The 23,953-nt window shown below is 50.0% G+C and overlaps 1 protein-coding gene across 1 annotated transcript in view; it reads left to right on the top strand.

The window, feature by feature from the left end:
- The window catches only part of CXXC5 (CXXC finger protein 5), a 97,938-nt gene that overhangs the window by 29,029 nt on the left and 44,956 nt on the right, over positions 1–23,953 (top strand). The window lies entirely within an intron of this gene.

Here is a 23,953-nt window from a genome sequence, read left to right as displayed (position 1 = left end):
TCAATGTCAATATATACCTCTAGGAACAAAGAATGTAGGGCAGTGATTCTTAGATCTCAGTGGGTCAAAAGCCAAATTAGTGATCAACATCACCCAAACAAGCCACAGTCATGTGACTTCATTGATTCGTTTTACTGTTTTTATATCTATTATTCTCACGGAAAAATGACTGACCGTGTATTCCACAATTGGTTAATAACACAGTAAAGGCATGCTGATTGGTTAATAACTTAAATTGGTTAATAATTAAATCAGTGTTTTAATATTGCGCTGCAAAGAGCTGCAGGAGATACAGTAAAGAGCCACTTGCAGCACCCGTACCTCAGTCTGAGTATCACTGATGTAGGGTGTACTTACACCATGGGGGACTCTATCCACCCCCAAATCTTTTTCAGAGTCCCTGCTTCCCAGAATAATCAGGTGAACATGAGCTTGCAGTGTGACGCTGTGGCCAAAAGAGCTAATGCGATCCTGGGATGCATAAACGGGGATCTCCAGTGGGAGTAGCAAGGTTATTTTACCTCTGTAGTTGGGACAGGTGCAACAATTGCTGGAATCCCGTGTCCAGTTCTGATGCCCACAATTCAAGTAGGATGTTGAGGGTTCAGAGAAGAGCCATGAGAATGATTAATGGATTAGACAACATGCCTTATAGTGACAGACTCGAGGAACTGAATCTATTTAGTTTTACAAAGAGAAGATGAAGGGTGACTTGCTCACAGTCTGTAAGTACCTACATGGGGAAGAAATATTTAATAATGGGCTCATCAGACTAGCAGAGGAAGGTCTAACACAATCCAATGGCTGGGAGTTGAAGCTAGAGACATTCAGACTGGAAATAAGGCGTACATTGTTAATAGGGAGGTAATTAACCATTGGTACAATTTACCAAGGGCCGTGGTGGATTCTTCATCACTGACAATTTTTCAGTCCATATTGGATGTATGTCTAACAGATCTGCTCTAGGGATTATTGTGGGGCAGGTCTCTGGTCTGTGCTATCCGGGAGGTCAGACTGGATGATCACAATGCTCCCCTTTGGCTTTGGAATCTATGAAACCGTGGGAGCACGGGAGGTCATCCAGCGGCCAGGCACAGAGAGGAAAACCAGGAGACAAGGCCAGGCCCCTGGGGAAGGAGAGCGTCAAGAGGAAGGAGGAGGGGGGAAGGAGGAGGAGGATCCAGTGAAGGTCATGCTGAAGGAGCGTTGCCAAGGTGAGTTGACAGTGACACCCCGGATGTCTCAGCTGGCGGCTGGATGCTGCTCTGACAAGTCCTTTCATTGTGAAGGTTGGGCTTTGTCATAATGTTCATGTTACAGCTGATCTGATAATCAGAAGACATTAGCTTTCATGTTGGGCCCATGGAGATCATCTCTCTGAACAAAACCAGCCATTGCTGCCTCAGTATAGTGCACTTTTTGCAGAGTTGTGGTGCCTGGCAGGGCAGTGCTTGTGAGGGGCTGTGTGAGTGGGTGACAGAGCCGAGAGGGTAAGTTACAAGACCCTGTAAAGTGTATTCTCCACAGCAGAGAGCCACTTCTTTGTCCACTTGTGTAATGGGCTGACGTGCATTTCACACCTACGCTCCATCCAAAGAGACATAATGTTGACTGGCAGCTAAATGCCAGCATGCCAATCTGCCAACACACCGGTGAGCACACCGGAGGCATTCGGCTTCTGTCGGATTCCCCTTGCAACCTCAACAGCCTGACAGGGAATATATGTCCTGAAGGCTGAAAATATCGCACATGGCGGCTAGAGGGACACAGAGCCGCCATTGCTCCAGGAGCTAAAGGCTGATAATGCAACCATGTGGTCACTTGCATGAGCAAACACCTGCTCTGTGCGCACTGTCCTGGTAGCTGTATGTGCAAATAAGTTACACACTTGCCTATGCATTTTTCAGTTTGTAGCATGCAATTTCAGTGGAACACACTGGAGCATGGTCTACAGGGCAAGGCCAACTGAATTTCTCCTTCGTAGGGTTATTTTACATATTATTGACTTGCTCTTTCTCTTCCCCCTCCAAACCCCGCCCCCTCTGGGGCATGGAAGTGGATCAGCTAACATATGAGAGAGGCGTAGCTTTGTGGTGGGAGGACAGCAATACAAGCTAAGAATGCCTGAGCTCTGGTCCCATCTCGGACACTAACTGTGTGACTTTGGGCACGTCACTGTGCCTCTCTGCCTCAGTTTCCCCATTGCTGACATGGGGATAAAAATGCCAGCCTGCCTATCCTCTCGGGGGTTTGTGAGGACAAAGGAGTTTCTGGTTGTACAACACTTTGATATGGAACAGAACTGGTGCTAAATGCTGTGGATGGTTTGTGTAATACATGGGTGTGAACCTCCATTGCCTTGCACCTTAGGCTGTCATTTACACCACTGCAAATCATTATGGTTGCACCTAGAGGCCCCAGTCAAGATCTGGGGCTCACTGTGCTGGTTGCTTTACAAACATCTCACGAGAGATAGTCCCTGTTCCAGCAAGCTTTCAGTCCAAATAGACCAGACAGACAAAGGGTGGAGAGGAAACAGGCTTAGACAGGGAAAGTGACTTGCTGTGGTCACACAGCAGCTCAGAGCCCAGGTCTCCTGACACCTAGGCCAGTGCCCTACCCACTGGGAGACACTGCCACGCTCCAGATACTAGCGCTCTGCACTGGAGTAACAGACGACCTAAGGTGCAGCGAGGTGAAGACCCAGGCCCTGTGTTTTACATGTGGCACCCTGGCTGGACATGTAACAAACGTGACCGTGAGCCTCACTTGGAAAATGAATCCAAGCGCTAATGCAAGATTTCTTTAACAACCAATTGCTTGTGCACCCAAGTGCAGGAGCCAAGCCACCTGCTCCCTGGTTAGCCCAGCTCAGCAACTGATGCAGGTAGAGTGCTGCCCAGCAAGAGAGCACCTGTGCATCGCCAGCCTGGTGTCAGTGCTGCCTTCGCACCAGAGGATGCAGGGGGCTCTTTTGGCTCTGCTAAGAACACTGGGTATGAAAGGCCTGGTTAGGTGTGACCCTGCAGTCACTGCTGGTGAAGAGCCAGTCTCCCACCCGGTTGCAGGGAAGGGCAGCCAGCATGCTAATTAGTGCTGGGCAAACCTGAAAATGCTGTAGAGGTTTGGAAAAATCGCCCCCCGAATCCACATGCTTAGGACGATGGACTCACAGGGAGGCAGTGTGGTCTAGTGATTAGTGCAGCGGGGTTGGTGTTCTCGATTCTGCTCCCCGATCTACTGCTGGCCGGGGGTGTGAGGCACGTCATGCGATTTCATCATCACTCACTATCCCTCTCTGTAAGACAGGGACAGTACCAAATAGTGCAGCCGATCCTGGAGAGAAGGTGCTACAGCAGTGTGTGGTTATTGGCTTCACAGGCAAGGGAATGTCTGCCAGGCCGAGTTTCTCTCCCTGAGAAGGCGGGACAGGGCATTCCTTTGGGGCGGATCAGCACCAGACCGATGCTGCAGCTTCCCTGCGGGTTGGTGATGACACAACTCAGTGTTGCTCTGCTTCTCGGCTCTCCTGCATGGCCACGGTGCTCCGGTGTTTGGGCTGCAAACCCTGCAGAGGAGAGGTGGGGATGGCTGAGTGTTGCTTTCTCGATAGCTGCCTGTCGGAGGGGACAAAGGTATGGACACGTTCCTGCCGGTGCGGGGATTGCTTTTACAATCCGGGTGCTAACTCAGCTTGACGGAGCCCCTTGAAACAGAAGAGCCCGGGCAGTTGTCAGGGCTGGTATTGGGGAGGGCCAGACGCGATAGCAAGCTGCACCTTTTAAACAGGGGTCTCTTTTTAATGTTACCCCTTGCAGGTAGCGCAGAATTTGTCCCTCAGGGATGTTCTATGCGGGGGGGGGGGGCGGGGGAGTGGGTCAGGCTCCGTACACTGTGGGCCCTTCGGGGTCAATGGAAGATCCCACTGATTCAGTGGCCTTTGGCTCAGGCCTTCCCTGTGCTTCAAGGTCTCAGTACTTCCAGATATTTTCAAGTGACCTGCAGAGGGAAAAAAAAAATAGAAGTGGGCCCTTATGTTACTGCTTTGCGATATCTTGAGAGGGCCTGGAAAGCTCGGATTTGCTGGTTTGTAAAGTTTTCCTGTTGGCATTTGAACTGGGAAGTATCAGGCAATTGCCTTCGTAACTTTGGCTGGCGACGTCCTTCTCCCAGAGAAGTGGATCGGGAGCTTTCTCAGCCCTTACTTGAAGGGGCTGAGCTGTTGAGTTTTCCACGCCAAGAGCTTTCCTCCCAGCTGTATGCCCAGCGTCTGAGTAGAATAGATGTCACTGAAAAGAAACGGAAAGTTCTAACTAGTGTGAATAAAAATCACTTTTCTTCTCAATGAGTCAGTTTTCACTTCCTTGGCACTGGCATTACCCTAAATCTACTAGTTCTCCTGTCGTCCATAGAGATTTCCAGGGGAAAGGGTACAAAAGAGCTGGGTTCCTAATGCAATCAACAGCTTTTAAGAAGAACAACATTCTTTCAGCCTTTCTGGGGATAAAAGGCACGAGTCTGTTTGCTTTGCTTTGCTGGTCACCTTTAACCCCCTAAATCCCACAGGCCAAATCTGCACTAGGGACCATCTGTCACTCCGTTTCTCATGACGGGCTCTGGGATCAGAGCAGCTGAAACTGCCTCCTGTCCCAGGGGATACACGCAAGAGGACAGAGGCAGGATTTTTTCTGGCGACTGGGCTGTTCTCGCCCTCCATGTCCATTGTATTACATCTTCCCCTTCCTTCCGGGCAAGCCTGAACTTTTCCATTCCCGTGTTAATTTTGGGTGCTGTGCTGCTTGTGCCTTTGTTGTTTATCTTGAGTGCATGGCCCAGGGGAAGGATGTGAGTTTTTTGCTGGTGTCTTTCCACAGCTCCTGCTCCGATAACATCACAGGGCCGTCACCCTGTCTTATTTTAATTCAGTTAAGTGAATTCTGGGCAGGTGCAAGGTTTCTGCCTGACCCCTGGAGAGCAAAGCCCTAGGCTCCTCCCCAGAGCAGGTTCAGTAGGTCATGCTTCACTCCTACTTGCCTGCCCGTCCCTGGCTGTCTCCCTGAGCTGAAGGGAGCAGCACTGGGATAATTCTGTCTCCATGGCCCGCTTAGTCATTGCCCCGAGTTAGCCATCGAGGAGGGCAGTTGGTGACGGCAGTTTTTGGAAGTGTTGTCCCTGTCCAATAGGAACCAAACATTGACCCAGCCACCGGCCATGATGCCAGTCAGTCAGCACCAACCCAGGACAGATCTGACTGGTCACTGCCGAGGAAAAGCTCCATGCCCCATAGCCATCCACTCAGCTCTGGACAGCTTCAAATTAAACTCTACTGTTTGCAATGCTCACCAATACTCCTGAGGGCATTCTGCGCCAAAAAATTAAAAATCCTGCGCCAAAAGATTAAAAATTGTGCAAGTTTTGTTTGTCAATAAATAAATGCAGTGGCTCCAGCATGGCATTGGGGAGCACAGGCCACTGGCTGCACAAAGGTGGGAGATCACCCTGCAATCCCCCCACCCCTGGGACACGGACTCAGCGGTGAGGCTGCACCCGACCCTGACACAGCACAAGGCCTGGACCTGCCCCAGAAATACCATAGGGCCCTCCCCCTCTGCGCCAGGCGCACCAGGTGTGGGGCAGGCAGGCTCAACCAGGCAGGATCCAAGTGTGAAGGGACTCAGTGTGGGAGGTTCCAGGTGTGGAGTGAGAGGGTTCTGTGTGAGACAACTTGCGTGCAGGCAGCTCAGAGGGGGTTCTAGGTGTGGGGGGATCTGGATGCACAGAGGCTCATTTTCGGGGGGTTCCAGGTGCAGAGGGAATGGGACTCTGCAGGGGCTTCCAGGTGAAGGTGATTGGGGCTCAGCGGAGGGGTCTGGGTGTGGGGGTCTCAGTGGGGGAGTCTGGGTGCTGGGGGAGTGGGGTTTGGTAGGATGAGGGTCTGGATGCAGCTATTTGGAGGTCAGTGGCATGGAGGTCTGGATGTGGAGGCTCAGGGTGGTGCAGGGGGTGGGGCTCATCAGGGTGGGGGTTTGAGTGCAGGGAGCTCAGTGGGGGTAGTCTGGGTGCAGGGGGGAGTCTGGAGGCAGGAGGTCTGGGTGCAGGGAACTCCAGATGCAGGGGTTGAGGTTCAGTGGGTTGGGGTTTGGGTATGGAGGGCTAGGGGGGTTCTGAGTGTACAGGGTGAGACTTGGCAGGGGTGTTTGGGTATGTGAGGTCCGGATGCATGGGGGTTGGGCGGATGGGGGAGCAGCAGAGGAACAGTGACCCCTTCCCCCCCACAGCTGAGGAGCAATGGCGGCAGGAAGCAGGGGAGGATGCTGAGCTTCCTGCAGCTGGGGGAGGTTTCTAGGGGTGGGTCTGACAGAGCCCCAGCCACTCCTTGCAGGGGAAGAGGATCTCCCTTTCTCTCCTGTCTCCAGCCCAGCTGGGACTAGCAGCTGATCCTGGCTCAGGGTAGGAGCCACTGGCTGGGGTGTCCTCAGACCTGTGGTGATTTATCTCTTTGCCGGATGCTCAGGGTGCCTGAAATGATGTACCTGCACTGCTAGGGAGCGGTGCGTGACAGGGAAGCAAAGAAATCTGCGGGGAACATGAATTCTGTGCACGCGCAGTGGTGCAGAATTCCCCCAAGAGTAACACCAACTCCTATGCTGTCTAATGTGGTGGGGTCTTGGCTCTCTTGTTCCCTTTATGCAGAGAGCCTTGCTGGATATTGACAAATGGATGCGTACGGTTGAATGTAATAATCGCTGCTAAGGTCAGTGGTCACAAACACGAGCACAGCCCCCAGACTTCTCATCTGCCCATGGTCAGATGAAGAGCGCTGCAGAGTTTTCAAAAGCAACTGGTGACGGTGGATGCTTCATTTTTGGAGTACCCAACCTGGGATGGCCCAACCTAGGCAGTGCTGTCAAATGGGTAGAGCAGGGAACTGGGAGTCAGGACTCATTGGTTCAGTTCCCAGCTCTACTTCTGATTAATTGGGCCAGCCACCTCATAGCTCTTTGCCTCAGCTTCCCCATTTGTAAAATAGGAACGATAAGAGCTGCCTCATAGAAGGCCTGTGAGTTTAATGCCATAAAACACTGAGACACTCGGATGAAAGGAACTGTTAAAACCCCACATGTTAGAAAGGGGATTTTTTGTTTTTACTCTCCCATTGCGTCAAATTCACGGCTACAGCTGATCCCACTCATTGTGTGTTTTGAGATTCTAAGGCCAGAAGGAACCATCGTGATCATCTAAGCTGTATAGTACAGGTCACAGGCCCATGAATTCCTGTTCAAATTAGAGCGTATAGTGAACTCCTGCTATTCTCTAGCTCTGCCCCAGGCCGCTTGGGAAGGGACCATGGTTTTAGTGCCTCTGGGTACATGCTCTCACCGGATCTGTACATTCACAGATCTCTAGATCACTAGTTCTCGCAGTTAGTTCTGTAGCCAGTGAAGCTCCTCTGTCAAGTGCCCAGCATGTCTGCTCCACCCGCCCAGCTTAACCTGTCATCCAGCGTCTCCGGGGAATGTGGGGCACGACACGTGGGGTCTGGCACTTCCAAAGGGAGTCAGGTGTCCAACTCCTTCTTAAAGTCACTAAGATCACCTTGGAAACCCCAGCCTCAGTGGCTTTGGAGCAGATCGTGTATGGGGTCAGCCTCCTGCTTCAGGGGCTCAGCTCCTGCAGCCGCCTTTGGCTCTAGTAGGAATTCGGGGTACACAGCATCAATGAAAATCAGGTAACTTACTTAAGTGCCTGAATCGAAATGTGGGTACCTAGCTTTAGGCACCCAGAGTCGGAAATGCTGGCATTAGTGGCTAGGCACGTACCATGCTTTGCCATTTGCTTCCACTGTGGATTCCCTGATGGTGGCCAGCAGGGATTAGTGATGTTGTTCCTGGCCCTTGTTCCCATCACTGTTACCCTCACCCTCCCTTTGCTTGTTGGTTCGTACCACAAATTTGAGGTACCTTGTCTTTCTGTAGCTTGCCTGGTCTTCGGGGCAGGGCCTGGCTCTCACTGTGAGCGTGGACAGCACTTCGTGCAATGGAGCGCAGATCCTGTTTTGGGGCTCTGGGTGCTACTGTAGCACAGATCGGAAATAACAAGTATGGGTTATTGAGAGTGTTTGAGAATAGCACGTCTATTCCACCCCCTCTTCCCTTGATGCATGTTCCTATTCTCAAGCTTTAATGGGAGTTCGCCATCCATACACAGGGAAGAATCTAGCCATTCTGGGCACATCAGATTCAGTTCTACCCCCCCGGCCCAGACTTCCTGTGCTAAGCCTGCCATGGAGCGGTGCTGTGTGCTATTAGACTGCTGCTAAATTTCACCTTAGAGGTGGCTGCATGTCAGTGCTGGGCGCGAGGGAATCTGAAATTGCTCCCAATGGGAGGAGTTGTGTGAAAGTAGTACACTATGGGCTGGATCCTCAGCTGGTGTAAATCAAGGCCGCTCCATTGAGGTGAGTGAAGCTACGCTGATGACACCAGCTGGGAATTTGGCCCTGTTTATTGTTTTTAAATCTGCGACAGCTTGAACCCTTTGGCCAATGGTGGAAATGGCCCACCCCATCTGGATCTCAGTTCTAACTCGCCAAATATATGTCGGTAAAGAGATGGCTCTTCCCTCTGTCCTGGCCAGAGTGGCTTGTAGCAGATCTCTTGCTCCTATCGAAGGCAGTTGTGCAACTCTCCCAGAGTTCAGGGGTGCAGGGCCAGGCCCCAGGTGGGGGCCTTCGCCTTGCATGAGCAGCTGCTTAGGAAGCCGTGGTAATTTTCCAGCAACTGATCTCCTGCATTAGAGGCTTCCCTGCTGCTCTGCCTTTGTTCCTCTAGCTCCTGGTGTGGGGAAAGAGCACAGGGAGCCCTTTAGCCTTGTGTGTCCCAGTGCCAGCCCATACCAATGAGAGGAGACTGTTTCCACCGACTGTTCAGGAAGCCCCGTTAATATACACAGCCAGAGCTCCTCTTTGTCTAGGCCCTGGATCTGTACAGGCCCCGTCCATGCCTCCACTCCCAGACTCATGAGCCTTGGAAACGCAGCAGGCCGCCTGACCTGTTTGCCGTTCTGTTGTATAGGTCAGTAGCTGAGGCTGAAGGTGGTGTCAGTAAGGGAGGGTGGAGGAATTCGGGCCCCTCTCCGTCTACCAGGAACTTCCCTATTCCCCTAGAACCTGGCCGGCTGACAGATGCAGACCTCAACAGCTGCGTGTTCATATGCAGGGCTGTATCCACCCTGCCGCTAGCCCATCTGCAGTGCTCTCTGTGTCCCCGATCTCGGCTTTGGCTGGCCTGGAAGAGGAGCCTAGTTACAGAGAGGGGGAGAGATTGTCTCCTGCCTTGGCGACGCAGAGTCAGCTACAAGCCAGGATTGGGATAGCTTCAGAGTCAGCCCAAGGTTGCTTTCCCTGTGCTCTCTGGGCAGGCACAGCTGCTCACACCCTGACACACCCACTGGAGTCAATGCTGTCAATACATTGTTGGTCCGTGCTGAAAGAGGGCTGATTCACGCAGGTGCCGGCTCTTCAAGGACAGTTGTCTGTTGAGGAATATAAACCACAGTGTCCCTGGGCTGGCTGGGTGTAGCTAGGATCCCAGCTCTGCCGGTTGGCTCCGTCCACAGAAACGTTGTAGCACAGGCCGTTGCTCTGCAAGCTCCTCCCATCTACCCTACGCCTGCTCCGGAGAGGGCACGCCTAGTGCACTAGGGAGTGGGCTGAGACCACCAACGCCTTTCACGCAGGCCACAGGGCTACTGGCCCGACCTGGTTTTGAACTGGCAGCTCAGTGGGGCAGGCCTGTGCCCTTTATCCACGCCCATGAGCCGTCCAGTCTACCATGCATCTGTCGTTAGTACTTGATTAGCTACATAAGGGCTATCATCAAGCCCTTGGCACCGCTTGGTGCCCGGGGGCTGCCATGGCCCTGTCTGATCTGCTCCTCTGGTGTGCAGAGCCAAGAGGTTGCTGCCTGTGGTTGGGTGACAGGTGGCACTGCCGGGACCAAATGAAAAGCCTGATTTTCCACTTATGCTGGCATTAGCTCGGTGTCACTCCATTGGGTTCAGTGGAGTCACTCCTGATTTGCACTCCTCCAAGCAGGGGATCAGGCCCTGGATATTTAAAAACAGTCCCTTCCCTGTGTTATGTAACAACACTGAGAAACCTGGTGTGCTTTTCACCCGTTTACACTACTTGTATCTATTGTTGCATTTCAATGAACCATGCAAACAGACTAGTGCACCATCCTACTATCTGGATTACAAGCAAAGCTGTCTTGATATTAAAAAGGACAAACCCTTTGGTATTGGTATTAGAATAGCGGTTGGAAAATATCCATAGTATTATTCAGAAATTATGAGCCAGGCCCTGAAAGTCACGAGACTTAAAAAATAAGTGTTGGGTTCTTTTTATTGGACCCTCAGAATTCACCTTTTTGAGCTTTTCCTTGCAACAGTGAAAGCTAGAAACTTTGTTTTCAAAAGAAAAGCTGAGATTCGCATGTCCCGTGACTCCAGGAGCTGGGGCTTTAAGAAAAGCACCAAGCATCATGAGACTCGCAGTAAAGCAGCAAGAGCTCGCAATGCAATGCCACGTTCTGACCTGAGTCCCACCTGTGTAATCCGGGGTGACTCCACTGAAGTTAATGAAGACACACGAGTGTGACTCAGTGTTATGTGAGATAAGGCCCGTAGGGTGGTTTTCTTTTTAGAAATCTTGGCGCTGGATCGCCCTCTCCTGCTGTAGCGCCCATAGAAGGGACTGAGAGAGGGAACTACAGCGAGGTTCCCCTCCCCGGTCACTCTGTTGGGGTGGGAGGGAGATTTGCTCTTTCTGCAGCATTGGCGATGGCCACAGGGGCCTCCCCAAACCTGGAGAATCCCCAGGGATGTATGTGGTTTGCAGAGACCTGGGCCACCCATGCAGTCAGTGGCGCTGTGCCTGCACACCAGCTCTGTGCTCTTGGCATCCTCCCCTCCCATTTCCTGGCCATAGCAGCCTGCGGGATCCCATCCTTTAAACGGGCTGAGTGGACCAGGCCATACAGCCCCAGGGCGCTCTGTGTGCAGGGCGTGGGCATGTCCTCTTGCCAGTTGTGTTTGATTCAGGGCCTACATTACCTGACCCAGTCCGTCTAGCTGCAGGAGCCTCCTGGCCCCATTAGATGATCTTTGAATACAACAGGTCCTTTCCCCACTGAACTCAGGGCCCAACCTTGCCATGTGTTGGCTCCAGGAGCCCTCCAGGATAATCAGCATGTTCCCAGGATCAGGCCCTACCTGTTCTCAGCATGGTCCCAATCCTGCATCGAGACCCATATGCCCGCATGGGTCTTTATACAGGATCTGGGCCTTAACGAGAAACTCCAGTGAGCTGATCAGATGTTCCCCCCGGCAGTCCTGAAACCCTCCCTACCCCTGCCCCTGCTGCATTGCCCCTGTGAACTGTCCTGTTTTCTCGCCTGATCAGAGACGTGGTGCAGGGGACGGAAAGCTGCTTCCAAACCATGCTCTGCCACAACCCTTTCCTCAAGCCCCGCTAGCGTCGTGAATCATTGATGAGGCAAAAATGAAACCAATTAAGGACAAACTTTGAAGCATCTTCTTGAAGGGCCCGGTGGCAGCATTGGAATTAAAGAGATCCTGACAAGTCGTTTTGGTCTAGATTTTGACCTACTATAAATATCTATCTATCTATCTGATCAGAAATGTGCCCTGGATTCTAATTTTTTTTTAAAGTAATCAGCTGCTCCATTGCCAAGAGAAAAACTCCATTATATACCTAGGTTTTGGAGGAGACGGAAAACTGAGGGTCTGACTGCTAACGGTCAATAAAGATCCCATTTAGCCCCATTCTAGTCAAATTCCAGTATTTGTAATTCCATCATGCCTTCCTAAATCCACCTGTAACTTCAATTGTACACAGTATTCTTCTTTATATACAGTCCTAAATTGTTGAGCATTGTTGTTGTGAGCTGTTAAACAACTGCAGTGTTCCATACCAGAGTTAGCTGCTTTTTAGTGCTAGGTGAAGCATATCTAGTTGGCTAAAGTGCTTTGGATGGCACCAGGCTGCAGGCACTACATAAGAACATAAGGAGTGCCATACTGGATCAGACCATCTAGCCCAATATCCAGTCTTCCAACAGTGGCCAATGCCAGGTGCTTCAGAGGGAATGAACAGAACAGGGCAGCCATCGAGTGATCCATTCCCTGTCATACACTCCCAGCTTCTGGCAGTCAGAGGCTAGGGACACCCAGAGCATCCCTGACCATCTTGGCTAATAGCCATTGATGGACTTATCCTCTGTGAACTTATCTTTTTTGAACCCAATTAGTTTTGGCTTTCCCCTGGCAATAAGTTCCACAGGTTGACTCTGCATTGTGTGAAGAAGTACTTCCTTATGTTTATTTTAAACCTGCCGCCTATTAATTTCATTTGGTGATCTCTGGTTCGTGTGTTACGTGAAGGGGTAAATAACACTGCCTTATTCACTTTCTCCACACTAGTCAAGGTTTTATAGACCTCTATCATATCCCCCCTTAGTTGTCTTTTTTCCAAGCTGAACAGTCCCAGTCTTTTTAATCTCTCTTCACATGGAAGCTGTTCCATACCCCTAATCATTTTTGTTGCCCTTCTCTGTACCTTTTCCAATTATAATATATATTTTTGAGATGGGGAGACCCAGAATTCATGGATTCATATAGAGGCATTATGATATTTACTGTCTTATCTATCCCTTTCCTCATGCTTCCTAACATTCTGTTTGCCTTTTTGATTGCTGCTGCACTTTGAACAGATGTTTTCAGAGAACTGTCCACAATGACTCCAAGATCTTTCTTGAGTGGTAACAGTTAATGTAGACCCCATCATTTTGTGTGTATAGTTTGGATTATGTTTTCCAATGTGCATTATTTTCATTTGTCAACATTGAATTTCATCTGCCATTTTTTTGCCCAATCACCCAGTTTTGGGAGAGCCCTTTGTAACTCTTTGCAGTCTGCTTTGGACTTAACCATCTTGAGTAATTTTGTATCGTCTGCAAATTTTGCCACCTAACTGTTTACCCCTTTTTCCAGACCATTTATGAATATATTGAACAGCACTGGTCCCAGTACAGACCCCCGGGGGAAAGCATTATTTACCTCTCACCATTCTGAAAACTGACCTTATTCCTACCCTTTGTTTTCTGTCTTTTAACCAGTTATTGATCCACGAAAGGACCTTCCCTCTTATCCCATGGCTGCTTACTTTGCTTAAGAGCCTTTGGTGAGGGACCTTGTCAAAGGCTTTCCGAAAGTCCAAATACACTAGATCCACTGGATCCCCCTTGTCCACATGTTTGTTGAGTCCCTCAAAGAATTCTAATAGATTGGCAAGGCATGATTTCCCTTTACAAAAACTGAATTGCCTTTTCCCCAACAAATCATGTGCATCTATGTGTCTGATAATTCTGTTCTTTACTATAGTTTTAGGCCATTTGCCTGGTACTGAAGTTAGGCTTACTGGCCTGTAATTGCCAGGATCGCCTTTGGAGCCTTTTGTAAAAGTTTCGCATCATGTCAGCTATTCATTTGGTACAGAAACGGATTTAAATGATAGGTTACATACCACAATTAGTAGTTCCGCAATTTCACATTTGACTTCCTTCAGAACTCTTGGATGAATACCATCTGGTCCTGGTGACTTATTACTGTTTAATTTATCAATTTGTTCCAAAACCTCCTATATAGACACCTCAATCTGGGAAAAGTTCCACAGATTTGTCACCTAAAAAGAATGGCTCAGGTTTGGGAATCTCTCTCACACCTTCCATAGAGAAGACCTATGCAAAACATTCATATAGCTTCTCCGCGATGGCCTTATCTTCTTAAGTGCTCTGTTAGCATCTTGATTGTCCAGTGGCCCCACTGATAGTTTGGCAGGCTTTCTGCTTCTGATGTACTTAAATTTTTTTTGCTATTACTTTTTGAGTCTTTTGCTAGTTGCTCTTCAAATTCTTTTTTGGCCTTCCTAATTATACTTTTACACTTGACTTGCCAGAGTTTATGCTTCTTTCTGTTGTTCTCAGTAGGATTTGACGTCCAGTTTTTAAAGGATGCCTTTTTGCCTCTAACCACTTCTTCTACTTTGTTGTTTAGCCACAGTGGCACTTTTTTGGTCCTCTTACAAGGTTTTTTAATTTGGAGTATACATTTCATTTGAGCCTCTGCTATGGTGTTTTTAAAAAGTTTCCATGCAGCTTGCCGGCATTTCACTTTTGTGACTTGTACCTTTTAATTTCCATTTAACTAGCTTCCTCCTTTCTGTGTGGTTCCCCTTTTTGAAGCTACTGTGGTGGGCTTCTTTGGTATTGTTCCCCCTCCCCCCCCAAGGATGTTAAATGTAATAATATTAGGGTTGCTGTGTTACCAAGCAGTTCAGACATTACAAATGTAATGTCATGATATAATCATCGTTTTGGCTGGATGCCCCAAACAGCAAGATATGTGCTCCCCCAGCTGGCCTACTTCAAACTAGTCATGACCCAACATTGCTGTTTCTGGAGCTGTGCATGATCCTGTGTCCTGGGACACTCTTGGGGTCTTCTGCTCTACTGGATTGGGGGACTACAGATCCCTGTGTGTTGAGTGGGGAAGATGTCTGGGAACCCTTTGTTTGTGTGTGTGTGTGTGTGTGAGCTTGGCCCTGGGCAGGTTACCTGGGTACTTACAGCCAGCGCTCTAGAAGGGTGGGTGTCTTCTAGTGCATGGATCTGCTAGCAGTGGCCTCCACACAAGGGCATCTCCACCCTAAGGGCCAGTGTAGTGTCTGCAGAACAGCTGTGCTCCTGGGTTGGGTAGGAAAATTCCTCCCCCTCAAGAACCATCAGTGCAGATCCCCAGTGCCTGGCCCAACTACTGGGAGTAGGCTTTCAGAACAGGATTTGCTCAGTAGTGTTTGAGAGGAAGCGGCCTGACTTTAGAAAGCAGGGCCCAGTTCTTCTCCTGGACCAGTAGAGGTCCACTGGCTGCAATGAAGCTGCTCCTGGTATAGATGGGTGTGAGTGAGAGGAGAATCAGACTCAGAGTCCAGCCCCACTCTCTCCCGCTGCATACCCAAGAGACTGCTCGGCATATGAAAACAGAACAGGAAGGAAAAATTGTGGGAATCCTCTGAATTGAACACGGGTCCAGATTCTCCTCTCTGTTACCCCAGTGCAACCTCCTTGGCTTCAGCTGCCTTGTGTTTGTTTAACTGCGAGGTGAATTCAGGTCTTGGTAGCCCTGCTTGGAAGAGATTTTTCAATGCATTAAAATTCTTCTGCTGAAGTTTTGCCCCTGGAAAGTCAACGCTGCAGCAGTTAGTTCATTCCTGGAACTCAAACACTGCTTAATGATTTTAAAATGAGATTCTCGTGGCACCTTCTCTTCCCCGTAATGCATTCCCTTTTGGTTTCAAGTCAGAAGCCGAGCGACAGTTTTTAGGTTTCAGGATCAGGTCCTACATGCTCCTTTTCATAATGATTCTTTAATAATACATGTAATGCTCTTACCCATCTGGTATTTACGTGCTGTCCACTGCAGGGAGACCTCCAGTAGGGATAGGTCAGAGAGTGGGTTTATTCGTATGCTAAAATGCCCACTGGAACTTGGTCTGAGTCCACACCAAACCCACTTCAGCTGTGACTAAAGTCACACATACAGAAGGGCAGGCCTCACTAATCACTTTCCCTCCCCACCTTCCCTCTTTGCACCGCTTAAACTGGCTTTGAAGGAAAGGGATTGGGGCTGCATTGGAGATTTCCCCAGCCTTCTGTGTGGTCCTCTTTCGGATCTTCCTTACACGAGCTTAATCAGGAGTAACTCCATTGGGTGAGTCTGGTGTAAAACTGGCATCAGCTAGATTGGGATCTAGTTGTGAACATTCTGCCCTTCCACACAGCTGGGAAAACGAAGTGCGAGGGGCCAGCAAATGGGGGAGGAGAAGAGCTGGGTTGGGGTTCAAAAAAATGGACTAGAAATAAGGAGGTTGAGTCCTGCCTACAGTGGGACCAGTGCCTGCTCAGCCCTTACACAAAGCGCAGCAGAATTTTTCCTACGTAAGGAGTAAGACCCTGATCCTTCCACTAATATGGACCCACATGCACTTGTTTGGCTTGGTTTTGTGAGCTGGTCGTTCATTTCAGCTTCCACCTCTCGGAACTTATCTGGCAAGGGACGGCTGTGATTGTGTAGGACTAGCCCCTGCGTCCTGAAGGAGACAGCATCTCTGTGGTGCGATAACACCCGCTGGCACTGACCTGCTGCGTTGATTTCCCTTATTTGACATTTAATTATTGTTTTTAAGGATATAATTTCAGGGTTAATTAAACTCTCCTCTTTATTATTTCTTTGACATGCTGGGAAATGCTCACCCATCGTATGTGGGCGTCATGATTTCTAGCCCCGACTCTGTGCTTTCTTCTCTCTGCCTTCCTCCCCCTTTGTCACCTCTCTGACTGCAGCCGTGTCAGTCAGGCCAAAGTGACCACGACATTCCTGTTAGGAAATCTGCAACTGTAGACTGGATTTGCTTCCAGGCCAACACTCACCCTGAATATATATCTTAGAGCATGCTGCAGTCATGCAGGGAGAATCTGCAATGGTCTGTTTTTCTCTCTAGGGCATCAGAAGCACAGCATTTGGCAAGGTCAGATATGGAGTCTGGACTTAACCATCTTTCCATGTGAGTCTCAAATACAGGATAAGGGACAGGCTTGTGTCTCTCTGTTGCTTGTCATTATTTTCAAGGACTCACATGACTGGCATGGTCCCGCCTCCTGGTTCCTTGTTACTCCAAGTTTAGTCTGCAAACACATCTCTCTTTCCAATTATTTTTAAAGTCTTGCAGCTCGTGTATGCGAATGTTTGGCAGCGGATTGTAAAGCAGCCTGTTTTGAAAAGCTGGTCCCTGATAGTGCAATTGTTATGAGTGTCTAATTCTTTGCCTGGATAAATATCCCCTTTCATCGGAGGCTCTCAGCTGAAACTGCCACTTATTGTCAAAATCGCTGAGGTTTTGCCTGCTTTGCTGACCCACAGCCCCTCATCTCTGTTTGCTAGGCTAACCTCCCTGCCCAGAGCCGGGAAGTGAACCCAGGAGTTCTGATGCCCAGTCCCCTGCTCTGACTATACTGCTAGGCCAAACTCTCCACTGCCCCATAGGAACAGGATTATAGCTCAGGAATCCTGACTTCCAGCCCCCTGCTCTAACCACTAGACAACCCTTTCTTCCTTGTGCGGTGGTGCAGCATTCTTCATGAACTGTGGCACTAATGTGTTCTATATAATGCAAAAGACCGTGCCGGTAAAATTCTGCCTGAAGATTGATTCTGTGGGTGAAATAGGAGAATACAAGGCTTCCCTCTCTGGAGGAGATCGAGCTTCGCCTCTGAGGAAATGACTGTCACAGAATAGGCACCGATCTCCACTTTGCTTGTGCATCCCATTGTGATCTGCCATTTGTGTAACAGCTGCTCATCTCTCAGGTCACAGCTGGATGGCGTAACCCCACCTTGTGCACCTGGTCTAATGGGGACAGAGAAATTTACAAGCCTTAACATACATTGAAAATGTGGGGGCTGGTACTCCTCTCATTTATGTTGGTGCAAATGTTTCATTGACTGCAGTAGAGTCATTCCTGATTTACACCAATGTGTACATGAGAAGAATCAGCCATGCCCAGGCCTGATTCTCTTCTCTGGCGTAAATCAGGAGCACGGTCCCCCTCCCTCAGCGACACTGACTCAGACAAGCTGCCCACTAAACCTGTTAGCTTATCCTCTTTTATCCCACTCTGATATTATCATCTCCAACATAAGCTTTTGCCTGGGTCCCGAATGATTTCCAATGTTTGAATGATTTGAACGGGCTCCGGAATTGTTATGGTTTCAACCTTGCTCTGCTCATGTGCTCAGCTGTTTGGACTCTTATCTGGGTACGTTGTCTGCATTGAAATTGCCCCAAATAAAATGAAAGGAATAAAGCTGTGGGTTGTTTTTATTTTAGCATTCTCTAACCTGATGATAATCCTGGCTGTAGCGCAGACGCGTGAAAATCCCAATTTGTGGGTGCTGGTCCGAGACAAACCTCCCAACTTGTTTTTTTGAGGTTTGTCCCTCGCTACTTTCTTTACAGCTGGAAAATAACTAAGCCTGGGCTGGATTTGTGCAGGGCCTGGGTCGGATTTAATGCACTCCTTTTATTTTCCCATGTGTTCAGTGGTAATATCACAGTGGAAACAATGGTACTGCTAATCCATCTTGCTAGCCGAGGTGAAAACCATCCTGGTAATCCACTGGTAACGACAAGTGTTTTGACTATGACATTGGCAGTGCAATGCTACTTGGGTTGGAGGAATATATATATATATATATATAAAATTTTGCAAGAGGTTATGTACGCAACAGATCTGAAAATCGGTGCATCTTATCTTGTAAACCCATATTTTGGCCCTTTTAAAAAAAAGAAAGTGCATTTTAAGCACAGTAGACAGTGATGGTTTCTTTGGAGCTGTTACGATCTGCCATGTACAATAAATCCGTTTTAGTTGGTGGATTACTGGCCCGATAGACTGTAACAGCGCTGTCAGACCCTCCTGGCATGGTGTGTCCAGCTAGCTTTGTATTGCGTAGGTCTTTATTTTATTTTATTTTCACAGAAATTTCCTAAGGATTTTTTCCATGCAGTGTGTGTGTGTGTACAGCAGCTGATATGGAAATCTCAGTAGCTCAGCTGCTTTCTGGTTTTTTTCCCCCTCTGAAAATACCGAAAGGCACAAGCCTACATTTGGGAGTAAGAGCCTGAAAATGTTTCAGTGTAGAAGAACGGCCAGTTTTTGAGTCACGGGAAAGCAAACCTTTCTTAAAAATTAAAAATGTGTTCATTTAAAAATATATGTTTTTAGGGGGTCATTTTCAAATACAACAGATGCTGCTTTCATGCAAGGCAAAAATATGTAGAGAGGAGAATTTGGCCCAGGCTGCTACAATTGTATGCAAAGTTTTCTGCCAGAGCAAATTGTTATGGTTGAGTTATAAACCCCTGAAAAACAGGATTTCTAAAGAAAGTGCTGATACAACTCCCCACGACGGCCACACAAGTGATCCCGCTGCTGTGTTATTCTCCGCTGTCGCCCGAGTGCCATATCGAGTGACACTGTGTGTGACAATTTCAACACACCCTTCCCCCTCCCACCCAGTTCCCATCAGAGGGATGGTTTTAGAAGTTAAGAGCAAACTCATCCTTAAAGGCGAACTGACCCAATTTCTTCAGTAAGAGGGGCTAAAGCTGATTACAGTTAATCGATTGCTTTTGATGCACTGAAAATCCCATGTCCCAAACACAGACCCTCCCCCGCACCCTGCCCTCATGCCCACCCCTCCTAGAAGAACAAGTAAGCTTTGCGGCCTGACCTAAAAGTCTCCAAATTCCAGTTGTGTCAGGCCAAAGGGGCGAGGGAGAGTGTCCCCGAGCTGAGCACACCCCCTCTGAACGCGCTCTCCCCCAGTCCTCCATCCTGCTGACACCCAGGGGCTGCTGGTGCAAGTGCCTGTGCTTCTGGCAGCTTCATGGTATCAGCTAAGGAGAGAGGCTGCCTCCACCTAGACAGGGCCTAAAGCAGGTACGGCTTTACAGAGAAAAGCCAACCCATTCCAAATCCCAGTGAAGTGAAGGGGAGTCGTTCCACTGGCTTCAGAGGCCCTGGAAGAATGCTTGTAGACATACATGTTAGTTAAAAGACATTTGAAAGGCCTTTTACCTGCTGAGACCTGAGTTCAGATCCTCAGGTTTCCCTGGCTGATCCCCATACTGCAGCAGAGGCATCACCAGGCCCCAGCGCACAAGGAAGGTGCAAAAAGGGCCCCGCAGTTGTAGCTGGTGTTACCCCTGTGTGACCCAAGCGGGTAGTCCAAGTTCGGACCCCTGGGGATGTCCCAGTTGGGAATAGAAATTGACGATGGAGCCAAGTGGTTTCTTTGGTGCAGCCTTGTTATTACAAGGCATGCCCTGCTTCTCCAAATCAAAACCAGGAGCCGTTTCTTAGCTCACAGGCCCAAACTTGGTTCAGCCAGCACCCCCGATCCAGACGTCTCTAGGCTTCTCCAGGGTTGCCCTGTGCTTGCAGGCTGCTGCTTGGCTTTCTAGTTCTGGCCCTGACTCTCCTGTGCCGTGTCTCCTGCGCACACACTGACACCCCCCTCTCTTACTTATCCAAACAGTACTCCACAAAACCCCTTCACCCACTCAGATCAAAACTCCTGCGTGTCTCCACACCCCTTTTGTCTGAGGTGGGGGCTTGTGCTGATCTCCTCCTGAGAGTTATGGTAATTGAAGGGTGTGTTCACACCCAGGCTCAAGGAGGTTATTGATGCAGGCACTCTACCTCTCAGCAAAGCCGCTGGGCAGACCAGACTGCCTGGTCAGGGAAGAGGGGCTGGTTTGAAGGTGCAGCTGGGCTGTGCACTGCGCCTCTAGGAATGCCATCCTGGGGATCCATGCTTATTCTGGCAGCAACACTGACCCCGCATCACATGGTGGTTTGCTGTAGTGCCCGTGATACGCCGGGTACTTTCCAGACCAATGAGACTGGGCAGACCCTGCCCTACTGAGTTCAGTCTAAGGGCAGATGGACAGACACAGGCCAGGGATCAGAAATGTCAGAAGGGACTGTCCATACAAATCAACAAGGGGCATTGTAGGCAGCTCCGCAGAGGTGTGATTTGAGAGGGACTAAGAGGTGGGGAGGAGAGGACCCTGGGGTGGGCGCGGGCAGGAGGGGGAGAGCCTGGCCATTTTCCAGAAGCTCCGCCCGCCCTGCGCCCTCTGCCGGGATCCTGGGGCGCTAGTATCAGTTGTAGTTTTTCTGAGCGTCCTTCCACGATGAATTGTCTCAGGCTAGGGGGGAGTTTAACCCGAGTATAGGGCGTGCGGGAGGACGTCTGTGCTGCAAGCCGCTTCCCTGCCCGCTCTGCCCTCCCTGCCGCTGTCAGAGGGCAGCGGGGCTGGGCCAGCTATGTCGCGCTCTGGCCGTAGCCCTGTAGCCCTTTGACAAAGGAGAGTACGTGTGTGTCCTTCCTCTCTGCTCGTTATCTCGGCCCTTCCGCTCTTTCCTCTCCTGATATCTGTTGCCCTTTCTGTTCCTTTTCTCCGCCTGCGGCTTTTCTCTCCCTTTCCTGTGTTTGCCCAGGGCTTGGCTGGGCGGCTGCACCCGCCCCACGCTGGCCTGTTTGTAACATACGTTGATGAGTCTCCTGCAGATTGCGAGTGAGCAGTTGGACCTAGCTGTGGGGGACTGGCTGGCCGGCCATGGGTCTCAGGAACAGGGCTAGAGAGCTGGCTACCTTGAGGGCACTGGTTCAGTTCCAACTCAGGTCAGGAGGGGTCCGAATCAGGCTCCTGTGTGAAAGGAGCTGGTGGCTCCTTCCATCCCTTAGTGAGTGGGCGTCTGTGTCATTTAAAACCCACCCCATGATGACCGTAACTCCCCATCTCACCCCCAGGGCAGCACTGAGGTGTATTGACAGCGCGGTGCTGGTGTTTGTGCTTATCCTGTGATAAGACAGAAGACTTTTTCCTGTAGGGCCATCTGCCCTGCAGCTCCCCCAGCACCAGACCAACCTGAGCAGGGATCCAGAGACACAGGGCACTGCTGTGTTTCATTTCTGTGCATCTGCCAGGCACCTATTCTCTCTCCTTCGCAGTCTCTGTTGCAATGGCTAAGCCCTTGCCTGTGACTACGGCAGGCCTAGGAGATTAAAGAGTGGCAGTCAGCAAAGCCCTGCGCGTCCTCGGCCTGTGCCCACCACCCGCATCTCGATCACTGGCTTCCACTGAAGCAGCAACAGGAGGATTCGGGGGGGGCTTTGGTGCTGTGGTCAGCCAGGCAGCCAGCGCAGGAAACGCTTTCATCTCTCCCCTGCTGCAGATGAATGCGTCCGGCTCAGTGTTGTCTGCAGTGCTCTGAATTCCAGCTGGGCCAGGCTGCCCATTCATCCAGCCGATGAGCTCACCCCACTCCGGCCTGCTGGTTAATCGTTGCACCTCCCCTTTGCCTGCGTGACGACTGCTCCCAAGGTCAGGGAGGGAGAGAGACGTGGAGGAAAGGGAAAATCATCAGCATTTCATCTAGAAAGGGAGCCCGGCGCCAGGCCTAGGATTGCAGGGGCTTTGTGTGGAGAATGCCGCGTGGCTCACTAGGCAGGCTTCACAACCCTGTGCCGGGGTTGGGGTGCGCAGGATTGGGGTGCTTGCCATTATGGGGAGGGCTGCAGCTGGCATGGACAATGTGGGGTGGGTCATTTGTGACTGAGGGCTGTGGAGGCCAAGTCTCTCTTTCAGGGTGTGTGTGTGTGTGTGTGTGTGTGTGTGTGTGTGTGTGTGTGTGTGTGTGTGTGTGTGTGTGTGTGAAGGGAAGGGGGGGATCTCCGGCCGGAGGGGAAGGTCACAGAGGGTGCTGACAGAACAGGACTTGTCTCCCCCAGGCACCATGCTCTGAAGGCCTGCATGTTTGGCACATGCCCAGGCCCAGCTCTGAGCGCTCCACAGTCCTCCGCCAAAGTGGCTGGAGCCCTGCCTGGTAAACCATAATACCAGCGAAACGTTGCGGGCCAGCTTTTATCTGGCCACTTGCACGCACAGATAATGGTGAATGCACGTCCAGTTACGCACACCATTGTCCGTGCACTCTGTGAAACAGCCCTTGCATGAAGCTGTGGCTGTGTTTGGGGATTGTCGCTGTAAAGCCCCCACCCAAATAGCTCTTCAGAGCCCTCTTTTAGGCACTTGCAGCCGGTTAGCAGCGCAAGAGCCTTGTTCCCTGCATGAGAAAGTTGCACGGGTTTAACTCAAGTGGGTTTTTAAGCTCGTTCAGTTGAACCGGTGCAGACTCCCATGTAGACACTCTGATTTGGGTTTAAGAGCAGCTTATTTCGGTTCATCTTAAACCGATTCCTAATTAACTGAAACAAGCCTGGTGTATTCTGAAATATGAGCACCCACCTAGAGGTTTGCACCAGTTTAACTAACTTGGTTTAAATTCACATCTTAAGGTAAAGTGGTGCAACTATCTTGTGGAGATATATACCTGTAGGCCTTGTCCACACACAAAATGGTACTGGTTTAATTAAACTGGTTTAGTTAAACCAGGGCAGACCCCTGTATGGACACTCTAAATTGTATATAAGAATGGCTTATTTCCATTTAGCTTAAACCTGTTCTTAATTGACTTAAGCTAAACTGCAGTAAGCCACTCTTAAACCAAAGTAAGAGCATCTACATGGGGATTTGCGCTGGTTTAATGAAACTGGTTTGACTAACCCAGTTTAAATTCACAGCTTAAGTTAAACTGCTGCAATTCTCCATGCACACGAGCCCTGAGAACCCCTCTTGGGTTGTTCCCCTAAGTTAGTTTGTTTTACTTCTTCTCCTCTTATGAGGATGGTGATTTCTGTTACAGTGGTTCCTGGAGGCCCGGTGTGCTAGTTGCCGTATGTTCACAGAGAACGAAACAGACCCTACCCTGCAGAGCTTACAATCTAAATAGACAAGACAGGCAAACAGTGGGAGAAAGGCAGGATGGTTATCCCCATTTTACAGATGGGAAGCTGAGGCACGGAGACCCTAAGGGTATGTCTACCCGGGGGCTGGAGGTGTAATTTCCAGCTTGGGTAGATCGAGCTAGCACACTAAAAATAGCAGCACAGCCACAGTGGTAGCCATGCTGAGTACGATCCCATGTAAACCCTAGCTCCTCCCATTGCTCATGCTGCCATGGCTATCCGGCTGTTTTTAGCATGTTAGCTTGATCAGAGCTAGCACGGGTATGGCTACATCTTCCAGCTCCAGTGTGGACATACCATCAGGGTAAATCTTAGCTCTGTTGATGTCGGGGGAGTCTTGCCATTTCAGGATTTCACCTGAGGCTTCATCTACACTA

The sequence above is a fragment of the Emys orbicularis genome, chromosome 8 (assembly GCF_028017835.1).
Source record: "Emys orbicularis isolate rEmyOrb1 chromosome 8, rEmyOrb1.hap1, whole genome shotgun sequence".
NCBI lineage: Eukaryota > Metazoa > Chordata > Testudines > Emydidae > Emys > Emys orbicularis.
The sequence above is the reverse complement of the archived record's forward strand: the minus strand, read 5'-3'. Positions and strand labels throughout refer to the sequence as shown.